The 21,081-nt window shown below is 39.6% G+C and overlaps 1 protein-coding gene across 3 annotated transcripts in view; it reads right to left on the bottom strand.

Annotated features, from left to right (window-relative positions):
- The window catches only part of MAPRE2 (microtubule associated protein RP/EB family member 2), a 135,738-nt gene that overhangs the window by 89,896 nt on the left and 24,761 nt on the right, over positions 1–21,081 (bottom strand). The gene's annotated exons all lie outside the window — the stretch shown is intronic.

The raw sequence follows: 21,081 nt of genomic DNA, 5'->3' as shown, positions 1-21,081 counted from the left end.
GTTCTATATCCTTGCAATGCAGCTTTCAAATTCATTGGCTATGGGACAGGTACTATCATAATCCCCATTTTAAAGATGAGTAAAACTAGTAAGATTAAGTAAATTGCTTAAGGTCACATAGCTAGGAAGTGGTAAACTGGAACTTCCAAGTAACATGCATTTATCTACATGACTGGACAGTAGTGATCTGTGTATAATGTGAGCTCAATAAATATTATAAATCAAGGCAAAAGTCAAATACTTCATGTACATTCCCAACATAACCACTGTGAAAAGATAGCTGTGAACAGAATTGTTAGTATAGTGCAGTCTATGAATTAGATTATAAACTCTGAACAGACCCCACAATGCTTATTAGCAGTGACCTCTGACCTTTTGTGAGGTGAGAAGAAAGAATTGGGGTGTAGAAGACACAGCATAAATATACGTGACGGAAAGTACTAGCTATGGCTTGCTCCTTCACATCATTGTATGGTTTATTAGCTTTATTGTTTTGTGATGATATTAAAAACAACTAAATACTTTGTCATTTCTGACAATTCTCCAGCATATATCCCTGGTAATAAGTTATTTCTGGTGTCAAGCTTGTGGAATTAGAATAGAATGTTTTACAACCCAGATGGTAAAGAAAATCTCAAACTAGGGGGCCCCCTTTTTTTTTTCTTCCTGTTTTATACTTTCCTTTTGGGCTAATGTTTTAATAATTTTATTTTCTGTTTCTCCAGCTAGTTCTTAGTGCACAAGTTGATTCCGTCATCCACATCTCAGTTTACATGAGAATTTTTTTCTCATACAATCAGGATCCAATCCTGATCTAAGAACTTACAAGGTACACAGATAAATATCTAAGTACAAGATACCAAGCCTCATGTTGCACAATAAGCTAAGTGGGCATGAAAGTGTAGTCATTCCTACAAAGATCCATGCTTCCTCTTACTATTTCGGTCATTTGACCCACTGTTGTCAATTTCCTTACTAATTTGTTCCCTTTCACAAAGCTTCCCCTTTCTTGGGGACAATCTGAAGTTAAAAGGCACAGTCTACAAATCAAATATGTAATGTTTTCAGAGTATGCCCTCTCAATTTGGGTTCTTTGGTACAGCTTACTTTTCCATGATGCCATATTTAAGTAATATGTTAGACATAATTGGTGTTATGGGTACTAAAATTTGTCAGAATTTGAATGTACAGTGCATTGATTATACCAACTGATTTTGTGGATAGAGTACTCCCACTTTGTTTCTAGGCTGCTCGTGAAGGAGGGGATAACGGCCAAGAATTTGGGATGATGGGCTGAAAAGGGAGGGGTTGTGAGTCAGGTGAAGAAGGTATCTAAGAGCCCCGTAAATCTTCCTCTACGACTGCTCTGAGCCACGCTACTATAAAGGGACCCAGAGAGCTCCAGAGACCAGTGATTACCCTCTGAGATGCAGGGGTAACAGGGGTAATAATTTGAAAATATTAAACAGATGTGTTTTCATTCCTCTCTCCATAAATCAGGTTACCTGGCAGCCATTCTCCAGTTTAGCCCTAGGGAAAAGGGGAGGGCAAATTCCACTTTGAGAAGGAGGATAATGTGATATAGGGAAAATGCAGAAAAGGCAAGTAGAGGGAGGGAAGAGCCCACTCTTTCCAGCCCCAGCTGAGTGTAGGAAGAAGAGGATGAGGTAGGACAAGGCAGGGAGTCTTCCATACCCAGTTCTCCAGGCTCAAGTCCCAGAAGGCAGTGGTGGATAGGCTAAGAACAAAGCCTGAGGGACTTTCTTTTGCTTCATTTCCCATTTGAAACTCTAGGAAACAGCTGCCTTAAACAGTTGGGTCTTCCCAAACAAAATGCAGCCACATCACAGTATAGACTAAAACCAGTGGCCTGGTATGATTAGGGAAAAGGTAGCCTTACATTTCACTCTCAGCATCTCCTTTTGCTGGCATGCAATATGGAAGGTATCTAGAAATTTCTCTCTGCCCTATAAGGGCATAGCAGGAGGTCCAGTGAATGTTGCTGTCAGAGAACTAAGTTTACAGTGGTGGTGGTAAGGGTGTCATGAAGAAATGTCTTCACAACAGAGGCAAAGGGATATTTACCTGGGTCCGCGGGGTGGAACATTTAAAGCAGAGCCTGAATAGGAGAAATAACCAGCTCCGAGGAAGCTACACGGAGCCAGAGCCAAGCCTGTAGAGAGAGATTGCAGCCACAGGGTTCGGCACAGGCCACCAGCAGAATACTCACAGATGGGCTCAGACCAGCTACTGCTCACCAGACTCAGATATTACAAACCCAAGGACCAGGGACCTAGGGAGGCCCCTACTCTCCCTATCTTTTTCATTTCTATAAGCTTCACTCACCTATTCCTCCAGATACAATCTTGCAGAGGGGCTAGGGAAATGAAGGACATCTCAAAGACTGAATATTCACCCAAGAGATGGTCTAAACTGGAAGAGACTATAATATTGTGACCTAGCAAATTTAAAACTGTTTCGGGTTCCTCACTCCCCAGCAGGGTGGGGAGAATCACCCACATCATCACAGGAAAAAAAAAAAAAACTAAGCTAAAATGTCATTGTATATATGACTGTGGATTAAGGTTTTGTCCTGTGTACACAGGTATACCGAAAATGAAGTGTGTGCTGACCACTGCCCCACATCTCCAATTGCCCATGGAAAAATGGCTCTTCTCACCAAGCATCAGGATTAAAGAAGGGGCCCTGGAGTCAGGCAGACCTGGGTCCTGGCTTGACTTCACCACCTGCTCACCTTGGCAAATCACCTTGTATTTATAAGATTTAGTTTCCTCATCTATAAAATAGATGTAATCATACTGGTTTCAAAGTGTTATTGTGGAGATTAAATTACATACTGTATTTAAAGCACTTAACACAGTATCTGGCTATATAGCAAATGCTCTTAGTGGTAAATGTTATTATTTTTAAATAATATGTTAGGCACACCCTAAAATATCCATTAATTTAATGCTTAAAAGTGGCTTTCTTGTGTACTAGGATCTGGTAAAACAAGGGAAAAAGACTAAGGCTCTCACCTAAAGAAACTCCCAGGGTTGTGGGTGAGCAAGGTAAAAATAATTGGCAATTATAACAAAATTACAACATAAGTGCTGTAATAATGGTACTGCATAGGGTGGTATGGGGCCTTAGAAGATGAGTACTTAACTCAGAATGGAAACTGAGAAGCATGTCTGAAAAGTATACCTAAAGTCCTGAGTGACTGATATTTTTGTTTACTTTTTATGCACCAAACAGAATATGAGGTCCCTTAGGGCAGAGGCTTCAACAGTTTTGTTCACTGCTATATCTGCAGTTCCTAGAACAGGGCCTGGAAGGTATTAGGCACTCAATGAATGTATAATTCATTCATTTATTCATGTATCTCATTTGATTTTCATAATAACCCTAATGACAAAACTGAGGCTCAAAGAGAAGAAGCAACTTGTCCAAGATTGGATATTAGGTTTTTTCTCCGCCCAAAAGATCGCATGCTATATTGCCATTTAAAAGAGGAATGGCAGAATAGAGGGAAAATAAAGGGCTTTTCAGGGAGATATTCATAGGCACAGAGGTAGGAAAGGGTGTAACATCTCTGGGAAACAGCAGGTTGTTCCATATGGACAGAGAACAGAGTACACAGCGGCAGGAGATGGGGTAAGGACCAAGGTGCAGAAAGGTCTTATGGCCAAGCTAAGGAGCTTGACCTTAATTCTAAGGGTGATCAGGAACCAAGAAGTGCTTCAGGAGGAGAAATTAATGGTGAAATTTGCATATCAATAAGGTCTAATGCTGACCATAGTATGGAAGATATATTGAAGATCAAAATGAGCAAAATGTGGTAAAGACCTGAACTAAAACAGAGACCAAGGGGTTGTAGAATTGGAGATATTCAGAAGGTATACCTCTTAGAATTTGGTGACTGAGTGTGGACACAATCCTTGGTGGGAGTTAGGGTGGGTAGTGAAGGAGAAAAAGACATCTCAATTGAATCTCAAGTTTATGGCTTGGGTGACCAAATAGATAATGGTAGCATTTATCAAGCTAGGGAATACAGATTAAATTGTTCTTTTAGAAGAAAGTTTCTCATAATGTGTTTTGGACACAGAGAAGTACCTATAGGACATCCTAGTAGTCAACATGCTTCACACATAGTGAGTGTTCATTAAGTATTTGTTGAATAAGAGAATATATAGGTCTTTATCTCATGAGATACGTTTGACTTGGCGATAATGCATCACGTGGAGGAAATTATCTCATAGGTGATCATTGCAGCTGTGGGTGCTCTCATTCAGGGAGAAAGAGATGGAACCCTTTTAAAGGCTGAGTGATAAAAGACTTTGAAGGATTTTGCTTAGTGGGGCAAATCATAGGTCGGAGTAATTTCAGTGGGCCCAGGGGAGAAGCAGTTTTCACAGGGGAGGAGGACATCTCAAGGGCCAAATGTCCCAGAAAGTTTGAATCAGATATAGGCAGAGAAGTGTTTACTAGATTTGATAAGGTGTTCTCAAGGAATTTTTAAGAGGCTAGATTTCAGGTTAGACCCATCAATGACTACTGAAGATAAACAAATCTTTCAACGAGTAGGAAAACCTGCAATCCTTTGTAAAAGCAGGAATGTTGTGACCGATATTGAAGGAAGGAGGACATACTAAATCAAGCGTCATATATATTATCAGCAACTGATGGGAATCAACAATTATTTGCATTAAAAAGTTCGCAGGGGCCGGGCCGCGGTGGCTCACGCCTGTAATCCTAGCCCTCTGGGAGGCCGAGGCGGGTGGATCGCTCGAGGTCAGGAGTTCGAGACCAGCCTGAGCGAGACCCCCCATCTCTAGCAAAAATAGAAATAAATTATCTGGACAACTAAAAATATATATAGAAAAAATTACCCGGGCATGGTGGCACATGCCTGTAGTCCCAGCTACACGGGAGGCTGAGGCAGTAGGATCGCTTAAGCCCAGGAGTTTGAGGTTGCTGTGAGCTAGGCTGACGCCACGGCACTCACTCTAGCCCAGGCAACAAAGTGAGACTCTGTCTCAAAGAAAAAAAAAAAAAGTTCGCAGGATTATTCGAAGAAGATGTTAATCAATAAGCACCTGTTAGGCATCAGATGAACTGATCCTACATTTAGGCTTCCAGTCTAGGGAAGTCAGGATCCACCAAAAAAAAAAAAAAAAAAGTAAACAAATATTTAAAATGCATGTTTGGAGAGCAGGATTTCTAAGACCCAAAGGCCACAGAACCAGAGACTTCAGAACAATGAGCAAAAAGGAAACCAGCAGCAGGTCCAATCGGGGAAGACTGAACTGGGCACTAACTCAAATTTTAATTTTCAGAGTTCCTAGGTTAGAACACAATCAGTTTCTCTTACAACTTAGGCCAGAGAGCACAAATAATTGCATATTGACAGAAATCATTGTCTCTCCGCTTCCTCAAGAGAACAGGGATTTTTGCATTGTCTTGAATTTGAGAAATCCAAAATATGATAGCAGAGAAGATACAAATTCTCTAGCCAGGAATGGATGTTAATCCTGATTCAATCCCAGAAACACCTGCTCATCATGAATGCCTTTTCCAGGTTAAAATGTGTTCACTGAAGCTGATAATCACTGCTGTCAAAGGCATCCACAGCTGTCACACCACCTTACATGGGGGCCTCCTTAGATCGTTATCACCTCAAATACAGACAGAAGATTCCACTTAGCAGTCACCTCCTCTGCCCCAGGACAAGTCATTGCTCCCATGCATATGTCCTAAGATATTTTCCAGTGGAGAATAGCAAGGACAGGTTACCAGTGACTGAAAATATGCTCTGCACCCAAAATGACAGCAGTGAATAAATAACATGATTGGTCAGCCAGTGGGGCTGGTCCTGAAATTGCACTGGTGACACACAGATGTATTTGAGATTGGTCCTTGCTCACTATCTTTAACACAAAGGCATAGGAAGATTTTATTAGTTCTTCCTCTGGATCTGATGAAAATTTTATGATATAGTCATGCCTCCTGGCTTTAAGTAATAGTGTTTAATTTAAGAAAAATTGGTAAATAATGCTTTACCCCAGATGAAGAAAGCCCTTTTCAAAACCAACGTACACAAGTATGTTTCTCCGGAACTGACTTTTGATATTACTTATCTTTGCAGGTTATTTATCAACCACCTTTAAGGCTATGCTGATGTGTTCAGAAGGCAGAATGTTGCAAGTCTCCTATTTGCTAGCGAAATAGCAAGGTTTCACATCCTGTAAAAACACAGAACACGCCATCTAATAAGACTTCTCTGTGTGTTGGAATTTATTTTCTAATTTGCTTTTCCTTAGGTTTTTCGCAAGCTTGGATTTAATTTTGTGGTACGACTCATAGAACATGATGTGAATGCAATTTAAAAACACAGAGCATTGTGATTTCTGTAATCATTCAGTCAAACCTGTGCAGTGTGCAGTTTCAGTCTATTAAATAAAAACATGCGTTTGAATTATGCCATTTGGTTAAATTTAAGAGCTTTAAATATGTTTACCATAAAAATGCAATATGATAATGTCATGATAAAAGAATGTATTAAGTATCACAGGAAAGTAGAAAAGAAAGTAACCATGCTTGGGGGAAACTATGAAAAGCTTCACGAAGGTAGGAATATTTGAATTGGGGCACAATCATTCATCTAACAACTATTTATCAAGCACTTACGAAGTGCCAGGAACAATTAGGTATTGGAGAGAAAGAAATGTATAGACAAAATTTTCTGCCTTCATGGAACTTACACTCGAGTGTGTGAGTGTGTATACATAGAGGTGTGAGGAGATAGATGATAAACAAGGAAAGTATGTGTGTGTCAGATGGTGGAAAATACTATAGGGTTAAATAAATCAGGAAATGGGCACAAAGAGTACAGAGGAAGTATGTTATAATTTTAAATGGGGTGACCAGGGTAAACATTCCTGAGAAGGTGATATTTAACCAATGACACAAGGGATATCAGAAAGAAGAATGTTCCAGGCAGAGACAACAGCAAGTGCAAAGGCCCTGAGGTGGAAGCATGACTTGTTCGAGGAACAACAAGGAAATTAGGTTATGTATATGCAGCAGAGTGAGTGTGTGGGGTATGTGTGTTTTGTGGGGATGGGGGAGACAGTTGTAGAAGATGAGGTCAGAAAGACCAGAGACCAGAATGTGCAGGGTTTTGAAAGACCATTGTAAAGACTTTGGCTTAAAACAAAAGTTAAAAACCATTCATTTGTAGGAGTGTTGGCAATGTCGGCAAAGATGTGGAATAGTCTATAATCATGGTAATAGCAACCCCTAATATTTGAGTATGCTTTATGGGTCAAGTGCTATGCTCACAATAAGCAGGTATTTTAATCCTCACAGAAATGTATGAGAAAGGGGCTATTCTAAGTCCCATTTGTCAGAAGAGGTAACTAGTTCAATAATTTAGCCAGATCACCAGCCAGGAAGTGGTAGAGCTGGGCACGAACACACCTGCTGGATGTCAAAAACATCATTCTTCCTCACTGGCTCAGTCTGCCTTCCACTAGGGTCTGATTAACCTGGCAACAGAATGCAGGATCCAGAGGTGGGAGCTGCAGGGATGAGACAGCAGAGGACACAGAGGCAAGAGATTGCTGCCACAAAGGCAATTCCACGGAGGGAGCAAGGAGATAAAGCCAGAAAAAGGCTGAGCAGCAGAGAGAAGAAAAAGCAGCAAGGGATGGGAAGCTATACCAGAGAGTAGTATTTGTGGGGGTGAGGGATTGGAAGAAATGGAGGACTAGGAGCTGTAAATTATGGTTAAGGAAAAGGGAGGGGGAGGGAGGAAAAAATACTAGGATTTGGGGTTAGTTTCTATGATTAATAGAAAGAGGAATGATTTTCTCACAGTTATTTATAGTGATTAGCTATTTTATTTCTGAGTAAGCCTCGACTAGCAATGTCCATTGCTTTGATACCTTCTGGAGGGAAAGGAAACCGCAGGCTTTTTTTGGTATTTGTATTCAAAGCTAAAATCTGCTTTCATTTTCACTATGCCAAGACTGTTATAATTCAAGCATCCAGCTACAGACATGCCTGTTTGAATGCTCTCATAAAATGTGTCTATGTCCAAATTTATGAAATTCCTTTATTTCCTTTCCCTACTTTATTTCCATGTTAAAATAAAATGCATCTTGTTGAAGTGACTTGGTAGGAAACTAAAAAGTGATAAAAGGCACCTTGGGCTCAGTTGGGTGGCAAGAGAAATGAAGTACCACTAACAAATAAATAATCAAGAAAAGATTCCGTTAGGGCTCTCAAAAGTCAACTAACCCACTGGGCTTTATTTCTGACTTTGATGTTAAAAAGTGCAAACTGAGTGAAGAGACTCCTTAATATAAACATGAAGCTGCAAGAAGGTGGGAAAACCATTGTTCTCTCAGGTATGTGGGGACTCCAGAGAGTCAGAGCCACAGAAAATCCAGGCCACCAAGTGGCACTAAGGGACACTGGGAGGAAGGATCTTCTCTGTCAAGCGCAGAGTGCACCTCGGCAGAGCTATGGTTTACTACGGCTCCTCCACAGCGTGTCAGGGGAACATGAGGCCGGCAGCTGGGAAGCAGTGTGAGTAATGGAAGAGAAATTCCTCAATTTCTGACCTCATCCAAATACAATTTTTAAAAAGAAAATTAAAGCAGTCTACTTCATTAGAGGAAAAAAAAAAAGAATACAACTGGAAATCATGAAGTAAGACTAAGTTTCCATCAGAAATGTTTTAATTAGAGCTTATATTTTGTTTCCTCAAGTGCTTAGAATGCCAAGTATCTTCCTGTTCTCAGTTCATATTCACTCAACATCCCTAGAACATGCAGATGGGGTCCAACTACAGAGTGTAGCACACAAAAACATAATGGGTCACCCTCAGGAAGCTTCCATTTCATTTCTCTATAATGGAATCAGACCCCTAGGAAAACCAAAGGGATCTTAGTCTTAACATGAGACATACTGAGTCAATAGTCAGATGACAGATCTCGAATCAATTCTTAGGATTATCTCCCCTACACAGCCTGTCCTCATACCCTTCCCAGCAGCCCACAGCTCCAAACTCTTCAGGGAGGATCCTATCAGCCTTCGAGGATACAATGGAATCGTCATAAATGACAAGTAATGGCATATAGTACAAAGAGCATGTATAATGAATATTATTTTGTTTGTTTCTTCCAACCATGTGCTTCTAAGCAGAGCTTGCCAATTATAATATTCCATTCTCCTGGCTCCTAAGGATTGGTTCAGAGAGAGGCCTGTGACCCAAATCAGGCCATTTGGAATATTTCTCTAGGATTTTCTATTAATAAAATTAGAGCTGCAATGTGTGTGAGGGCAGGGGGATGGTATCATCTTATCAAAGATAGTGCTTTAAAATTAAGAAAATATAAGGCTGGGCGCGGTGGCTCACGCCTGTAATCCTAGCACTCTGGGAGGCCGAGGTGGGTGGATCGCTCAAGGTCAGGAGTTCAAGACCAGCCTGAGCAAGAGCGAGACCCTGTCTCTACTAAAAATAGAAAGAAATGATCTGGACAGCTAAAATATATATAGAAAAAATTAGCCAGGCATGGTGGTGCATACCTGTAGGCCCAGCTACCTGGGAGGCTGAGGCAAGTAGGATCACTTGAGCCCAGGAGTTTGAGGTTGCTGTGAGCTAGGCTGACGCCATGGCACTCACTCTAGCCCAGGCAACAGAGTGAGACTCTGTCTCAAAAAAAATAAAAATAAAAAATATAGTATAAATTATACATTTATTATATTTGCACAGAAGAAACAAGTAGCAAAGTACAAAGAGTTCATGGTTTGGATTAATACAGACTTGGGTTTGAATCCAGGTGCTGGTACTTACAAGTTGTGTAACCTTGGCCAAATTACCTAACTTATTTTTTTAGCTTACTTTAAGCTTCTTCATCCATAAAACAGACATAATAAGATTTACAAGGTAACATTTTGAGACATAAACCTAGGTTCTTTCCTTGTCCCCTGTGGCTATAATTTTTTTTTTGTTATTCTTCCCTTTCAGAGGTTGGAGTTATTTCTCCTTCTCTAGAATCCCCATATCCTCGTGGCAGCTTTGATCAATAGATTTTGGTAGAAATGGATGCCAACCAGTTCTTGGCCTAGACTTTACAATGAATGGCAGCTTCTGCCTCATTTTCTTAAAAGTCAGCTGCCCTGTGAGAAGTTCGACTACTCAGGGACCACCATGCTAGGGGAGTACACACCATGTGGAGAGACCCGGAGGATGAGACATCATGGGGGGAGGGAGAGGCCACATAGAGTACCACGGCTCCAAAGATGTGACTGAAGAAGCATTCTGCAGCCCCAGCAACCACAGCTGACACTATATGGACATATGGACCAGAAAACTGCCTGGCCAACACCTTCCTAGATTCATGATTCACAAAACCACGAGATATTTACCTAAAGTAACCATTTTGTAATGAGTTTTATGCAGTAATAGATAACAGCAACACCCTGTTGGTTCTCGGCGGCTGCATAATGAAATCACCCCCAAACTTAGTGGATTAAAACACCACAAATCATTTTACAGTTATCTCTTGTCATTCTGGAGGTTGACTGGGCGCAGCCAGGTGGGTTTCACTTATTGTCTCTCATGCAGCTGTAGTCAGAAGGTGGCTGACTACTGAAGTCCTCTTAAAGGCTTCCTCAGTTTCATGTCTGGTGGCTGATGTTGCCTTTTGGTTGGGATCTCACAGCTGGGGATCTGGCTGCAACACCTTCACAAGCCCTCCCCATGTGGCCTGGGACCCCTCAGTATGGCAGCTGGAGTCTAAGCTCAATAATCCCTAAAGAGCTGGCAGAAGGGTATGGCAGTTTTAAAACCTAGTCTTGGACGTCACAGAGCATCACTTGTGTCATACTTTGCTGGGCAGGAATGCAGGACAGGAAGAATCAGTGCTCAAGTACTGAGTTTCAAAATCGACTTGTAAGCCCATGGCAGAGAAAATAACCAGAAGAAGGAAAGCTTATGAGCCTTCTAAGTCTGATTTTCAAGTATCAAAAGCTAAAGATCTTTTAAAAACTCAGAACCTAAACTTTGTGCCATAAGCCACAAGACTACATGACTGGTTGGAAACCGTTAATTAGGAGCTGGTAAGTGTCCCTGAAAAGAGACTCTTGCCCTCCCTCCTATCCTCAGGCATGCCCCAAGTCAGCTGGGGAATATGAGAGTAGAGGGAACCTGTCCTCCACAACAAACCTGACCCCATGTGGTAGTGACAGAAACATCAGCAGAAAAGAATAGGCCTCCACTGCAGATCACGCCCATTTTCCATGGGGAGAGTTGCCATGGAAGCAACTCAAAGCACCACATCTCCATTCAGGTTTCCAGAAGCACCTTGTAAAAATGTGAGCCTGTGGCATGGTGTCTATATTTATCACTGCATTCTCCCACTTACTGAATAAACAGACCAGAGGCAGAAGCAGAAAGTAGGTTGCCACCATGGGTTTAGACCATACACAGTGAATTTAATGATGAAGCTACTTCCCTACTTGGCTCTCTTTCCAGATCTCCTGCCTGAGCTGAACTTATAACCACCACTTAGTTTTGAATCCTCAGAACCCCTTTACCCTGCTCCCTGTCTGTCTGATTTGGTAATCATACATGTTCATTTCACAAGAGGACATGTATGTCCTTCTCACTCCTCACACCCTACTGCAGACATACTTCTTCCTCTCATACCTACTTCATGAGGTTCTTTGGAGAGGCTTCCTTGCTTCTCAACATATCTGACATTTCACCACTAGTTCCACCTTCCCTCCTTTCTTTTTTAAAAGTCTTCAGTGATTCCCTATCAGTTTCAAGATAAAAATTCCAAGTTCCACTTTTGGCATTTATGGCCCTATACAATCTAACTACTTTTAGAAACTTATCCTCTACCACACACAGTTAACAAGGGGGTTTAATTTGGTTACCTCCCAACCTGGAGTTGGTTCTGCCTCCTGGGATCGGTATAAGCAAAGACTTCCTCTGTATGTGACAGGCAAAGAGAAGAGCCTGTAAACTTTCCTATTTTGAATCCTTCGCAAATGCTCTCATGGAAATAGATTTTTCCATCCAATTATTCTATTGGACTTGGTTCAAAAGGACTGCTAGACTTCTAAGCTACCATTTGAAAATAACTTCAGGCTGCTTCATCAAAAAGCTAGGAACAGGACAGCAATTTAGTCAAAGGAAGTATGATGATGTAAATGTAACAGAGTCTGAGCTGGTACCTTCTGAGAGTCCCTCTCCTCCCAGGATGGGGAGAAAGAGCTGGGCACGTTCAGCCACCACCGTCTCATCTTTACAATTGCTTTGGTTATAATCAGATTACATCCTTAAAGTCAAAATCACAATGTTTTTAGCAAATTAAAATATCAGCTTAAAAATTCACAGGGAATTATTGGTTGGAAGAAATAAAGAGTTACAGCATTGCTATTTCCTACTGATGGCTAGGACATTCACAGCTCCGCAGAGGGTAAGTTCTGAGGCCAGATGACAAGTCCAGAAAAAGTTCCTTTGGCCGGTTACTCACATTTGGACACAACAGGCTGAACAGCAGCCTCACATTCTGCACGCAAAACACTCAACTCTGGGTAAAGTAAATCATTCCACAAGTGGCCTCCTTCCACATTCACGGTACTCGAGAAGAGTTCCCGAAGTTTGGACACAGCGCCGTGGAGCGGAGCCAATAAACTTCACAGCGGTTACGAAACAGCTGCAAATCCATGCTTATGTCATGCATTATACAAATACTCCATAAAGGACACATTTGATCAGGAGAAGAAATATGGCTTTGCTTGTCCTAATCAAGGTGAGAAGCTGGATTTCACCAAAAGAGACTTAAGAATAACCCCCTTGTGTTTCTAATTATGTAACTATAAGATTTATAGCTAACCTTTATTACATTTCATATTTTATTTTCCCCACTCTCCCTCCTCCAAGCAAAAGTATCATGTACTCCCATCCTTGAAATTCATCACTGCAGCCATTCACATCCTGGAGGGGGAAAAGTAACAGCAAACTGAGAAAAAGAATCAGTCAGACCTCTCAGAGCTTAACACTGAATTCACCTGGTAGAAGAAAGCGCCCTCCAGCTATGAGATGCTGCCCTCCTTAGTGTTGTCTGTGGCATAGAGGAAGATAGCAAATTTACTGAAAAGACCTTTTCCTAATTCCCCTTGAATATCAGTCAGGGCAGTGTAAGAGCCAAGTTTTTATTACGTGATTATAATTCCCTCCAAAATGGGAACCGGAAGTCAACTGAACTTTTGGACCCTGTTCTGCAGATATTCTTAGTAAATTCTATTAATCTGGAGATTCTTGCTTCCATTTGCTAAAGAAAAGCAAGTTATATCATTATCAATAGAATTTAAATATGTTTATTTGTAGAAAATGTTTCATTCTATTTCAGTCTGAAGAAAATGGTATTCACAGACAGGCTTTCAGCAAATATTGCAGTGGATATTCCATGAGTAAAGGATGAAGTCAGGGTGTGACTGAAAGAGTTCATAATTTACAAAGGGGCTGGAAAAAAATCTCTGTTCTTCCTAGGTTCAAGTTAGGAGTTTAAAAACTTTTAAGAAATAGGATCAAGACCGGGAAGTTGGTAAAAATCCCTGCTCATGATAGCAGAGCAGGATACAGCTCACTGAAAACTCAACAAATATCTATAGCCCTGGAACTCTGACTGCTTCTAGTGCAGTAAAACTGGCCACTTTCCCCTGCCACAAACCAAATCATTGGAAGATATTCTGACAGAGCTAGTATTATACACTCTTAGCATGAAGCATCAATGCTTTGTTGTTTGTGTGAAAATTTCGACTCCAAAATGATGTTATTTAACTTATTCTTTACTGTGGCCTATGGTGATCCTTTAGTATATTTGACATTTATGATTAAATAAAAAACATATTTGGGTTACCATATTCTTATAACAAATATTTGGCCATACTACAAATATTACCTAATAAAATGGTTATGTTTTAACTTCTCAGCCATTGTGGACATATACTACTGGGTAAACAACAGCAAGGCATCAGTAAATTTAAAAATAATTATACTGAGTGTCACTTTGTCCTTGGCTTCAGTTTAGATTACCTATTCAATGAGTATAAAATATTATTCTACTTTGGTTTATTTATTTTTTTAAAAAATTTGTTCTGTTGAAATATCTACCCAATCACCAAATCCTATCAATTTTTCAACTTTTTGGGGGATGGATGGGCAGGACAATGGAGTTTAATGCATTTAATATTTTTCATCCATTTAAGGATACTTATTAAATTTCTTATTTTCTTCTCTGAATTATGTCATCTGGAATAGCTGTTCTAATTTTTCATATTTCTTTTTTGCTCTTCTTTTTTGAGCTAGCAATATAATTCTGTCCCCTTCTTCTCTTTTAGAAGTTTATCAATTTCTGGTCCTCATTCATGTTTCCAGAACTGCCATGGATTTGCTCTTCTTCTTAAATTTTGTTATTTCAGTTGAAGAGCTGGAGAGAAGGAGAGCAAAACTGTGTTTAGACTGCCATCTTAAAACTCACTCATTTTTCTAGAGAATATTTGCCTCATGTTCAATATTTTCCCCATTGCCTAAAATGTAAAGTTTAAATAACAGTCTGGTATTTGGGACTCTGCACAGTGTGACCCTACTGTATGGTTCTCCCTTAATTTCCATTACTCACATTACAGTATCAGTCTTTCCCTACCCTCTTGAGATGGTCCTTGCTCCATTCCCTGCCTGAAATGTCCTTTTTACTTTTACCTACCATTTTACACAGGTAGGCTCAGCTCAAAGTCCACCTCTTCTACACTTGACCTTAACCAAAATGCCAAGAAGTGATTAAAGTCCATTTCTTCTGAAGACTTTTTGACCATGCTAAGATACCCCAAATTCTGTGTCAAAGTGCATTGGTGGTATAGTGGTGAGCATGGCTGCCTTCCAAAATTCTGTATCAGTGAAAAACATATATCGAGTTCCATCCAGGTAAATGATTCTGTTCCTTGGGCCAACAATGCCAATTCTTCCAACCAGAAATTTCTTCTCTATCATTCTTACCATATACTCTAAAACCATTTCACCTAAGTGAAATTAAATTTTAAAAGCAAATAGTTCATGTTTTGATATCTCTCTACACAATGAAAATCTCAAATAAAGCAGTGTTCTTGAGTTAGGCAATTTTTTATTTTACACTGTAGGGGATATGTTTTCTTGAGCAGGAGGCAAGAGTGGGGTTGGGTATTCTTATTCCAAAACACCTTTATAAAAATAGGTTGCTCTTGGTTGGAGACAATAATGTCATTACACAATGTTCCAAGCACTCAATCCATATATATATATATATTTTTTTTTTTTTGACAATCCAAGGAAAGCTTTTCTCTAAGCCAAGCACTGGAAGAGGATGCTAATGTCTCCGTCCAGCTTATAAACCAAAGTAATGTTGCATGAGTCACATTACCTCACACAGGTCTGAAACACATCACTTACTAAGGGCAAAAATAAAGTTAAAGACACAAGAATCCCAGGAAAGAAACCCTACCACGCAGATATAAAGCCTACGCATTGTCTTGAAAAGTCATAGCAGAACAACAAATCAGCATCCAAAGCAAGATTTAGAGTCCAGCTAGAAAAAAAGGTACCCCCTAGAATATGGCCTAGAATATTGTCCTTTAGAGAAGCACTATGAGGCCCATGTTGACCTTTAATATTCATGTTCCCCGGTGTAGTCTGATATTAACCTGATAATCTGTGATCCCTCTGAATTGCTTTCTTGAAGACTGAAGCATGGCTAACTTTAGAACAGAGACAAACACGTCAGTGCACCCATTTTAAGCAGAATGATATTTGAGGTAAGGGATGCTGAAAATCTGTGTCATCCACAGTACAAGTAGCCAGGCAACCTGATGCTGAGCTGGTTTTATAGACTGCACAGAACTCAGAAGCATGCATTCAATGCCTAATGTCTGGGGGGATAATTAAAATAAAATGCATCATTCATTGCTCTTGAGAATATTATTATTTGGAAAGTAAAAATTACACATGTGAAAAGTTTTTAAAAAATATCTGATGTAATATCCAATCAGGAATTCCATAGTATGAGGAAAACTGCATTATATTCACAGGGGATATGGGGACACACAGTATGAGCCTGGCACTCAGAAGGGTTATTTAACCAGTTATGACCCCTACGTTTAAAACATACCAAAGTTAGCTTTGAAACAGACTCTATATGGCAAACAATGGCAGGCTGGGTAAATAATGGTCTGTCAACTCTACAGACTATTTTACAGACATTAAAACTACAATCATGAATATGCGCAATAGTATAGAAAACTGCTCATGACATAAAGTGAAGTAAAAAAGAAAAATAAAATGTGCATAAGGTCTGGTTACAACTATGTAAAATTATATGAATGAGGACTAGAAGAAAAATTAAAAAGTGATTGCTAGGGTAGGATTATAGGTGATTTGCTTTTCATTATTTCTATATTATTTTTAATAATAAAACTTTGGGAAATACTATAGAAGTAGAAGAAGATATCACACATGTAAGATACATTGAAAAGGCAGTCAGCCAGCAGTTGCACCCTGGGAGATGTTTGACTAAATGATTGTAGATAATCTATTTATCATAAAATATAAGTATATATAAGTACCAAGTGGCTTGGTATTTTTGCTTAGATGGTAAGTAAAATGCTGGAATATGTCATTGGTTTTTTGTTTGTTTTTTGTAGAGACGAGGTCCCACTGTGTTGCCCAGGCTGGTCTTGAACTCCTGGCTGCAAGCCATCCTCTCACTTTGGCCTCCCAAAGTGCTGGGATTACAGGTGTGAGCCACCACACCTGGCCAGTCATTATTTCTTGAGTAATTTTAATCAACTGATCAACTGTACATTTTCTATGACACTAGTTGCTGTATTTCCATGAAGGGATAATATATAATCAATTTAACTGGAGGGAAAGGGAGGGGAGGGATTATCTTCTGAGATAATCAGAATTAAAAACTTCAAACAAATCACACGCACAGAGTTCAAGTCAAGTCATTTGCATTCCATTACCTCTATGGTACCTCCAATCCTACCCTGAAGGTTTTCTACTTCTTGGGTAGTCCCAAACATTTGTATCTAGTTGGGAGCACTGCTTGTGGAGATGAGTTTGCATTCGTACTCGCTTGGGTCCTAATCTTGTCTCTACCACTTACTAGCTATGTGTCTTAAACAAGTTAGTAACCTCTCTGAAACTCAATTTCCTCCTCTGTAAAAAGCATAAACAAATTTCACACAGGACACATCAGGATTAATGATACAACGTATGTATAGTTGCTAGCAGAGTACCTGGTCCCCCATCGGCATCAAATGAAGTTTGTTCTTTCCCCCACATTTTTCTCTTTTGTACACAGGACTCTGGTATTCAGGTGCTAGACAGACAGTTTAGGTAGAAATGAAGGTGAGTCCACCTTGGCTGCAGATTGTTCACAGATCTTGTTCCTACCCCCATACTTACCCTCCCCAGAACCAGAATCCCTAGGCTATCACCAACTTGTTGATGGCAGGACTTGTTATTTTTAGTGACTCTCAGATCAGACAAGTAAAGTCACAAAGTGAAGAGGGGTAGAAGAAACACATTTCTTGATTAGGGTCTCAATATATACAAGCATTCCAGGCACTCGCCTGTGTGACATCAGAATTCTTTCCACATACCACAGACCACTTGTAAAGAAAATTTTGATAAGATATGTCAACCTCAGGATAATATTAGTGACATTTTCATTAGCAAAAATGAATATTACTTAACCAGATGCTGGTACTCTATTCAAAAGGCAGGAATCTCTAGGGATGTATCATACCATGTGTTAAAGGTGTGCTAAGCAGGCAGCATGTGTATTTCTACAATGTAACACAGTAGTTGCCTCTGAGGTCACAAGTATCCATAACAGAGAATACAAGTTTGTGAAGGTGGATGTTACATCAAACTACTCAATAAACTGTTAAAAAGTTTCACTCTGAATCAATGAAATCAATTATTAATTAAGGCCAGTCCCCAATAATCTCTGCAGTCAACAGAGGGCCCTGAGAGTTAGTTACAATCCCTGTACAAGTAACAAACTCACTATAACCCAAACAATCAGCAACTCGTACGTAACTCAGTCATTTGGCTCTTACAACATTTTAAAGAGAAAGAATAAAGCATTAGCCCATTTAAAAATAAATGCATTGACCTCATGGTCAATTTTAATGTTTCCCCAAAGGAAAGCTCTTCCAAAGTTTTCTCATCTGACAGGTACCTACCTGTACCTCATGTGGACTGCTCACTGCTGCTGGGACAAAAAAAAAAAAAAAAAAAAATCACCCTGCCTAGAAGACCAGCACAAGTATAAATTCATGGCCTCCAAACCCAAGTGGGTCTCAATACTTCCTTTTGGTTCCCTAGTCAATGCTCTGTCATTATTCATAAACCAGATGTTTCAATGCTTTTTCAGTTTCCTTATCTCTCTGACCCTACCACCTTTACCTCCTTCAGCAAATGTCCTTGCCTCTGACTTTACAGAAGGTATTGAAGCCATTAGACCAGAATTTCAGTTTTCTGTCCCCAAACCTATACATTTACCTGAAGGCCAGCCATCTTATTCCAATCGTTGCTTGCTGAAATGAAGAGGTGTGTCCTCACCCCTTGCCTCCTGCCTTCTGCTTAAATCTGAAAGTAAATCATTCTATCGAAGAGACACCTGCACCCCCCATGTTTATTGCAGCACTATTTACAATAGCCAGGATATGGAATCAACCCAGGTGTCCAACAGCAGATGGAAGGATAAAGAAAATGTGGCATATAGATGCAAAGCAATACTATTCAGCCATGAAGAAGAATGAAATCCTGTCATTCATGGCAACATGGAAGGAATTGGAGGACATTATGTCAAATGAGATAAGCCAGGAACAGAAAGTTAAACACTGCCTGGTCTCACTCCTATGTGGAAGCTCTATTTATTTGACAAATTATTTTAAAGTAAATCACAGAGAAAACGAGCAAATTCTTAAGTCTTACCACTATGTCCACAGAACATATAAAATAAGCCATTGAAGAAGAAGAGGAAGAGGAACCATGAATAAAAACTTCTAAATCTCCGCTTAAACAGTTAAGTGAAATTCAGAGGTGATTACATTAAGCTCTGCACCACCTAGTTTTATAAATGTGCTCTCATGCTATCATTTTATTCTCATGAGTCTCATAAGATAGCCTGATTAGTAAACAAAAGGAACCCTGTGTAGAACCTGTACTTCTAGGAAGGAGAGGGAAAGAAAATCGGTATTTTTTGAGTATGCCTGATGTACCCAACACTTATGTTCCCTCTAATTATTTTCGCAACAAATTCAAGGTGTATTATGTTCCTATTTTGAAGATGAGGAGAGTAGAGCTCAATTAGGTAAAGCTATTTGTCCAGGTTCAGAAGGAGGTAAATAGCAGATGTAGGAATGTGTTCCAAGTTTCTCTCTCTTTCCACCACTCATCTATGCACTACTATTTAAAATTTTGATTAAAAATATTAAATTTAAAAATTTTTGCTGTGGTATAAGATGGGTAAAATACATGTTATGACTTTTATGTGCACAAGGCATGCTTAGGTGGATACTCTTCTTAGTTCTTATTACCCCTATGGTAGAGATGAGACAGGGAAAATTAAAGCAGTGTGCACAGAACAAGGGGAATCAGAAGCCAGGGTTCTGGTGCTGCAGGATGTCACTGTCTGACCCTAGGTAAGTCACTCAACTCTCCTCGCCCAAGAATGTTCCTGTATAAAATGAGAGTATTGGATTAGATTATAAATGAGGTTCCCTCCAGTTGTTTTTTTAAAAAAAATACCAGTGAAACCCTTACAACTCTTAGTGATTTGCTGCAGTCAGCAGCTGGTGCAGGCCAGGATGTAGGTCTTGCTGATCCCGGCCTGGGCTCTGCATTCTCAGTAAATGTACCCGCGGGGGGACTGTCAATCTAGGCCAACTTTAATTGGAATGTTGGTCAGTACAAGTGGATCTACAATCACCTTCAAACTTCCAGAAGCAGATCTCCCACAGATTCTGATGCAATAACTAATGATGACTGTGCATTTCAAAAGAAGAGACATGGAAAAGCTTCATTCCAAAGGAAATCCCCGTTCATCCCTACCCCATGTATCTTCTGCCAGACAAGCTATCCTACTTATAAAGACTCTGTACTCCACTAGACAGTATGCTCTAAGAGCTTTGTCTTGGTCATTTTTATATCTTTAGCTTTTAGCATAAAATTTGGCATGGAGTTGATAATCAATAAGTGTTTACAGAATGAATGGCAAATCTTACTATCCCTGAGTATCCCAAACCAGCTTACCTTCATGGCTTAGTTCAGATGCCATGTCTACCTGCCCCCTTCCCAAACTCCCATAATATTTTAATTTTATTTCTCCTATTTTATTTCTCATTTTCTGTATTTTATTTATGTATATATCTTAGCTATCCAATAAAGTCAGACTTTCTGAGACAGAAGCTATCTCTTGCTCACTATTGAAACCTTACAATACCTAGCTCATAATAGGTACACAATAAATGTGGAAGAAGCACATCATTCATATATGTACACACACACAAACATACATATTCACCAAAGCTATTAGCACAGTGCTTTACAGATAGTAGACATTCAGTAAATACTATTGAATAAATTAAATGTTCTTTCTGATAAAGTTGTGGTGAAACCAGTACCCTAAAACTGAAAATGTGTGCAAGTTATTCCAAAAGTTTTAGGAAAAATTATAGCAAATTATATTAAAAATTATAAAAATTGTCATATCCTTGACTAATAATCCCACTTCTGAGACTTTTGTCCTTAGGAAATAGATGAACAGATACAAATCAAACCAAACCAACCAAAACAACAGTAGAGTCTGTATAAAAAATTTAGTTTAACATGTTTTATGGTGAAAAATTGGAAAACAGTGAAAATTATATTTATGGCCTGTTGATAAATATTGTTCTACTATTCTAATGATAGTTTTGATGACCTGTGAAAGTAGAAGATGCTTCTGA

Source organism: Lemur catta, chromosome 16 (assembly GCF_020740605.2).
Source record: "Lemur catta isolate mLemCat1 chromosome 16, mLemCat1.pri, whole genome shotgun sequence".
NCBI classification, from domain to species: Eukaryota; Metazoa; Chordata; class Mammalia; order Primates; family Lemuridae; genus Lemur; species Lemur catta.
Note: the sequence above shows the minus strand (reverse complement) of the source record. Positions and strands in the feature narration are given on the sequence as shown.